The following is a 6,000-nucleotide window of genomic DNA, read 5'->3' on the forward strand; positions in this document are numbered from 1 at the left end:
ACTGCAAAAGACTAATACAATTGAATAAAAAATACTTCATAAAACAATTTATTTTTCATTAAATACGAATGAACGTTCATTGCACTCAATAGAAAAGTGACTCGATAACTGATCATATTAAGCAGAGCATCATGATTTTATATGCATATGATTAATAAGAGATTGTTATTGTGCAGTGTTCTGTTATGTTGAGATTAAAGCATCAAATAAAGCATGTTGTTTTATTTGAAAATTAATAACTATTCACATGCCAGAGCAGTGACCTTTGAATTAACACAACTGCATGTGGTAAAGCAGTTGAGTTTGACCTACAATGTATTTGAACAGAGTTTATAGTTATCTAATATTAGGAAAAACTGTTTTTCTTTATACAAACTCAAATTAAATAGTAAAACATAAATATTGGTATTGAAACTTCATTGGTTTGAGGCAATTAAATCTAAATTAAATGAGTTTTACACTGAGTTGTCATGTTGAATTACTTTAAATCTCCAAAATGTCTTGTTTTTTTGGTAAGTTGTTTTTAAACAACCCTCTTAAAATGTAATGTTCAAATGCAAATGTATATTTTAGTTGACCATAAATGCTTGTTAGTGTCACGGCAGCTTAGTTGAATCCAAAAAGAGATGTTTGATGCTGAATGATCAATGTAACAAGAAACTTTGTGTGGTGTTCAAAACCCTGTAACATTTTTGATGTTCCCGGTCAAAAATGACCGGCCTTCAACAAATAGCTTATAAATCACTTTCTATGCAACACCCAATATTGGATTCAATCTTTTTGTCAACTTGTTTTCTTTCTATTAGGGCTGGTTTCATATTTCTATTTGCATCTGTTTATTCGTAAACCTCATTTATCTGAGAGTATGCATCTTATTTTTTGAGTAAAAAAAACATTATTTTTAAATAATTTTGGAAATATTAAAGAAAATATGAAGAAAATTGAGCACACTGTTCTACTTAAATTTTTCACAGGAAGGTTATATTGAAAAACTTTTATTTTGTACAAAATGGCACATTGTGGTGTATTTTGTACAAAACACTGTGGTGTTCCCAGTCAAAAATGACTACAAAAAATGGTCCCACTTTATATTAAGTGGCTTTAAGTACTATGTTATTAGAAATGAATAATTTGATACAATGGACTTATTGTCTACACATGTTGACACATTGTACTTATATTTTTTAAATACCTGCATATAATTACAGCTGTAATTAATGTTTGTAATTACATTTGTAATTACACTGTTGACCCTTCCCTTATACCTTAACCCACCCTTAAACTTAACCATACCAGCACACCTGTCCCTAACCTTACCCGTATCACACCGCAATAGTAGCAAAAGTGTTTTACAATAAAACATGAACACAATAAGTAGATTGAACTTATTTTTCGATGTAAGTACATACTTAAAGCCACTTAATATGAAGTGGGACCCAAAAAATTGCTTATAAATTACTTGTTATGCTATATTAACACCCAATATATTTTTGTCAACTTGTTCTCTTTCAATTAGGGCTGGTTTTATATTTCTATTCACATCTGATTAATCGTAGGCCTCATTTGTCTGCGAGTAGGCATCTCATTTTTTGAGTAAAAAAAGCATTATTTATAAATAATTTTCACAATATTAAATAAAATATGAAAAAAATGTGCCCTGTTGATCACACTAGTCTACTTTAATGTTTCACCAGGAAGGTTGTATTGAAAAACTTTTATTTTGTACAAAATGGCACATAGTCACACTTGTGGTGTTCCATTGAAAGTGAATGGGAGAGACTGAAAATAAGAGAAACATTTAGTTTTCAGGAGCATGTTCATTATGTTCATGTACCAGGCCGGTAGCTGGCGTTACTCGCCTATCGACTGAACACAATACGCATGTGCATGATGTTACCGTTTTCACAAATTTGCATTTTTTGGAGTTTTTGAACGGCCAAAACCGTTCTTTTTTAGTTGAAAATGGTGTTGTATAAAAATGGCCCCTCAGGCAAGGACGGTGAAAAAGAAAACTATGACCTAGAAACTAAACAGAACATGTTATGACAATGAAACTAAACAGATCAAGATAATGAGTCTAATGATCGGGACAGTCAGAACATTCGCCAGTACACTTTAACAAGGTTTTGAGGCAAAGGTGGTTTTGCTTTGTTTAATGATATATGTACACATATCTAAAACATGCTGGGTTGTTTCAACCCAATTTTGGGTCAAATAAGGACAAACCCAGCCGTTGGGTTAATTTTTTTAATGACATTTTTAACCCAACGTTTGGGTTTGTCCATATTTGACCCAAAATTGGGTTGAAACAATCCAGCATTTTTTAGAGTGTACTTATGCTACAATGTATAGTCACGTCCCAGGTTTGTAAAACATTATTTTATGTTTGTTCCATACATTATCCTTTTTTTTGGTGTGTGTGTGTGTGTGTGTGGGGGGGGGGGGGGGGGGGGGGGGGGACATTTTCACTTTGTTTTAATTGGGGTTTTTTTTGCCCCAGGAAATGTTTGACAATGAATCCATGTAGCACCCGCCATGACAAAATGATTAACACATCAGTCACAACCGCTTACAATAACTCAACCACGATACATTCAACCGTTACTTCAACAAGCGATGTTTAGCGGTTCTGCTCTAATGGTTAAGTAGCCATTGTGCTTCGGCTGGAATCTTGCGCTGCTTGTTTGACTGAGCGCCGAAACTGCTCCAGGCTCCAACAACACAGAAGAGAAATAATTAGACTTAATTAAGATGGGGAGTATTTCTACAACATTCCACCGCAGCTGTTCTCCTTCAGGCGGTCTATAACCCACCTGCCAATCACACAAATGAGGATATGTGTGACATTATCACTTTTAAAGTCAACATGAAGACATGAATGACCTCATTTAAGTTCTTAATGCACATTCCTGGTCTCATTGGGAACAATTCATCAGCTCATGTTATTCCAAAGGAAGAAATTGTTTGTCGTCATAACGTGTAATTAACATGCAATAACTTGTTCCATCCATTATGAATAAAAAGTAAACTTTAGAGTACTTTTAAAAAGATACAGCGGGGATAAACGCAGGCTTTTCACTACTCCCGTTGTCTATGATTGCAGAAGCACACACAAAAAAGGCTTTTTTAAAGATTTACACAATTTAATTACCGTAGTAGTCAAATTCCATCAAATTGAACTGAATAATCCTCATGTAATTTAATCAAATAATGTATTAAGGACTGTTTTTAGGAATAGGATTTTGCAGCAGCAACAGATTTTGTGTGAAAATAAATCATAAAAGTGATTTGTTTGTTAAAAAAGTGTTTAAACGTCTGAGCGAGGGAGGGAGCCTCCACACACAGGAGTAAAGGCACAGATACAAATACTTTATCAAAAATGATATGTTTTTAATAATGTCTAAATTAGTATTTGTTCAAAACAATCACTTTAGCAAAGTTTGTACCATTTTCAGTATATTTAGATAAATAAAATAATTCATTTTTGAGTGACGCTTTAGATTACAGCCCGGAAAGTACTGTGTAGTTCGGTAATTATAGTGTACCTATAAAGTACTTGCATGTAAGTATAAGGGAACAATATGTAAAGTTTGGGAAATAAAGGGGTAACAACCAGGAGAATTAAAAAAAATATTTGTACTGTAAGTATTATAGAACTAACAGTGTTGGGGAGTAGAAAGGTCAGATTAATTTTGTCAAGTGTCTGCAAGTGGATTATGGTGATATCGCTCTTACAGTGACACATGCCAAGTTTACCACGGGGAAATGGTAAATGAAGTTAATGCTCATGCTTTACTCAACACAGGCATTCTCTCTTCAGTTTGCTCTCTGTTGAGGATAGTGTGTTGTGCAAGGGCACATCAGACCGTTGCCAAGGCACACTTGTCACAGCATGCATGTCACCATGGCTCCTCTCCTGGATAAACAATAAATATCTTTGAAGGGATACTTCAGGATTTAGCATTAAGCTTTGTATCAGTAGAAAACCTGTAGTATTTTCAAATTACTGTACTTCCCTCCCTCATGCCCCCCTGAGACGAGATATTTTTTGTCTGTAAAATATCCAGAGGCTAAAAACTATATCCAGTAGAAGGCGCTTGATCCGCATGTTTTCAACCCGCCCATAGAGGGTGGGATCTCACTCACAGAATGTACAAATAGTGTCAGCCATCTTTTATTTGGAAGCTATGCTAACAGGCTCTTATTCTGTGGAGAAAGCTGACTGGCGACTGAAGAACGCAAAAGCCGAATCCCGGACATTTTTCGGACATTTTTCGAAATCCCGGGCAGACTCGTCACGGAGACTCGCTAGTAGCCTAGCCTTGTTGTTTAACTGCGCGCTCTTACCGGTAGGCGTGGCTTGGGAGTGTTCTCGTAGGGGAGTGAATCAAGTGCATTCTGGGAGTGGTTGGACACAATAACCACTGTATATACATTTTGAGTCAGGGCTTTTCGAATTATTGTCATCCAGCTCACAGCACATTTCAGTCCAGCAGCGAGAACTATCATGCATAATTGCTTTGTTTTTTGGATCAGCTGATCAAACTAAATTGCAGTGTGCATCACCGGCTCCTCCCCAGCACAACCTCTGTGTGAAAATTAAAACCTTGAGCTTATTTTTAATTGAGCGCTATTAATACCCAGGAAAGCAGAGGGCACTGCAGATACCTCTTTATCTTTATCTCTTTAATGTGTGAAGCAGATGAATTCATTTTCCCATGACTGAGCTTTCAAACACCAACCTGCCGTGATTGGCCTGTGCTCTAGGCATAATTTGTCTCGCTGTGAGACTGTGTTAAATACACAACATTTCCAATTATGTCTTGATATCACCATGAAATCAAAATAGAAAATCCTTATTTTTTTATGGAATATTGCAGAGGTTATTATATATGATTTATCTGTGTACATCATTATTTTTTGTGGCTTCATAAGCTTTAATCAAAATACCTTACCCTCTCTCTTGCAGCTCATCTCTTCTCTCCTTTGATGATGTGTTTACTGGCGTGAGGGCGGGACAACCTGTCAATCACATGACATCACAGCAGTAGCAAAGTCCTTTTCAAGGGAAGTCTGTATCAGGCATTCAAGACCAATGGCCCTATTTTAACGATTTAAGCGCACAGCGCAAGTGCATTTAGGTCGTGTCCGAATCCACTTTTGCTAGTTTAACGACGGGAAAAATGGTCGGCGCTACCCGGCGCATGGTCTAAAAGAGTTATCTCTATTCTCTTAATGAGGATGTGTTTTAGGCGTAACCAAGCGTGCCGTACAAGCCCTGAAAAGTGAAGCCAAAGCACCTCGATCGCCCCCCGGTGGCTGGTCCTAGTAGTATAGGTCATAAACCCCGCCTCCACATGTTATTCAACCAACCATGTGAGACCAACTAAACAATTTAATTACACTTCAAATATCTTTTTTCCAAAGGTGGAAACCGATTACCCAGGAATCATTGCGGACGCCCAAGCAGATAAATGAGGGGAGGAGTTTCGTGGCTGCTTGACTTTCGGTGGCATGATGTCATCAATTCTGTCCCAAAATACACTCTCGGCCAGCGCCTCTCAGGTCTGGACTTCCTGATGTCACCAAGTGTGAACTTGAAGGAGGTCCACAAGGCCGGAGTGTGCCGGCACCATTGAAGCGAATCCGAGCGTTGATGATATGTTGGATTCTTTGATTGGACAGAAGATGTGATGAGAAGCTAAAGTCCGCGGTGATGTCATAAAAATCCATGATCCATTTTAGCGGAAGTGAGAGATTGTAAGTTTTGAATGCTTATATCTCCTAAATGCAAATGTTGTCATTGTTTTGGAACACACCAGATTATTCATAACCTTAAGGATAACATATAATAAAAGCTAAAATAATTACATTTTGATTTCAGGGGGCCTTTAATGTTTTTTTTTTTTTTTTTTTTTTTCTAAATGCGAACTAAAACTTCCACACAGAAAACAGTTTGTTTTAAGTAAATATTTATCAAAGTATCCTACTTATCTATAT

This window comes from Phoxinus phoxinus, assembly GCF_949152265.1.
Source record: "Phoxinus phoxinus genome assembly, chromosome: 5".
NCBI lineage: Eukaryota > Metazoa > Chordata > Actinopteri > Cypriniformes > Leuciscidae > Phoxinus > Phoxinus phoxinus.